Raw genomic sequence first — 1720 nt, 5'->3', positions numbered from 1 at the left:
TATAAAATAAGTATATTTCTACAAAATTGATGTGTAATGATGTATTGAATTTGTAAAAAGCATTTAGTGCAAATAAATTTACTTAAAACAAAGAAATCTATGTCTAATTTTAAGAATTAATAATGTGTTTATATATATATATATATATAAATTTTCATTTTTTAATCAATATATTTTAATTATCATATAAATTTTTATTTATATAATAAAAAGAACTAATTAAGAACTGGCTAATAAAGATTAAAGAAAAGAATTATCTCAGAATTATTATAATTCTTTATACTTTATATTTAAAAAATAAGGATTGTGAATTTAATTTAATAGAATATTTTTTGTATTTAATTAAATAGAATACATTTCTTATATAATGTTTACATAGTTGCATCTAATTTTAATTTAATAAACAAATTCAAATTTTTTGTAAATTGATAATAAAAGTTTTTTAAAAATATTTTTAATACATTATTGTGATCAATAAACTTATCTTTTTGAAAAGGGACACTATTATAACTTGCAATGCACTTTAAAGCTCATACGAATCAATGCAATTATGTACAGCGACATAAGTATTAAAATTTTAATTTTAATTTTCGAATCTGATGCGCGAATACATGAAACTCGAATTTGTTCGAGGAGTTTGTTATTTTGAATAATCGGTCATCCATTGCGAATTGTCAGGACGTTATGTTGAAGATTGCGACATTTTCTCTTTCTTTAAGATCAATATTGAAAACATAGTCTACAAAAATCTATAAAATTTATGTATAGTTTTTAAAAGATATCTGAGAACATATAGAAATAATGAATTGTTATCAACTGATCATTTTCTTGCAAATTTGATAAATCACAATTTTAGGCGTGTTTTATTAATATAGATATAAAATATTCCATAGATGTAAACAGCTATCAATTCTATTCATGATCTTTTTGATTTACTCAACTATCATTGCTGCCTTATTTGTATTATCAATTATCTTTGCTCGATATTTTCTTTTTCAAGTAATGTGTCCTGACACTCCGCCATACGCGCATTATGATTCGATTTTTATCTCATAATTATATGTATTACTTTTTGTTTTTGAGCATATTACGTCTTCGAATAGATTTTTCTTTAGAATATTTCATTGTGTATGTGATCATATTAAATATATATATATATGTCATACTATATTTTTTATAATTTTACGAACTCATTCACACTAATTTTATTCGACACACAAGCTTAGATATCAAGTAAGTATTTTGTATGGTACACATTGACATTTTCCATCAAGATATCGATTAGATTATTCAGTTTCTTTGGATTCTGTCACAATGATCGTATCACTGTATGACATTTATTTGGAAACTGGCATGAGTTCGTACAAAGTTGAATGTGTCCTTTTTAAAAGATTTAGGAATTTCATAACTTATCTATTGCATTGTTAATGCCTAAATAAATGTGTGCCTTTTTTGCGTAATCTTGGTTCTAGCTATTAATAATTGAAATTTTTCGAATTGTTTCTCTTACACTGATTTACAATTTCATAAAATAATTATATATCAATACATCAAATATCAAAATAAATAACAGACAATGAATAAAAAAAATTTTAAATAAGAATAAAATATATTTACTATTTATATATACTTAAAAAATAAATGATATACATATACACTTATACAATGGAACTGTTCTATAAATAATATATTACGAATTAAAATTATAACTATAATTTGA

The sequence above is a fragment of the Atta colombica genome, unplaced genomic scaffold (genome assembly GCF_001594045.1).
Source record: "Atta colombica isolate Treedump-2 unplaced genomic scaffold, Acol1.0 scaffold187, whole genome shotgun sequence".
Lineage (NCBI taxonomy): Eukaryota > Metazoa > Arthropoda > Insecta > Hymenoptera > Formicidae > Atta > Atta colombica.
This window is presented reverse-complemented; position numbering follows the sequence as displayed.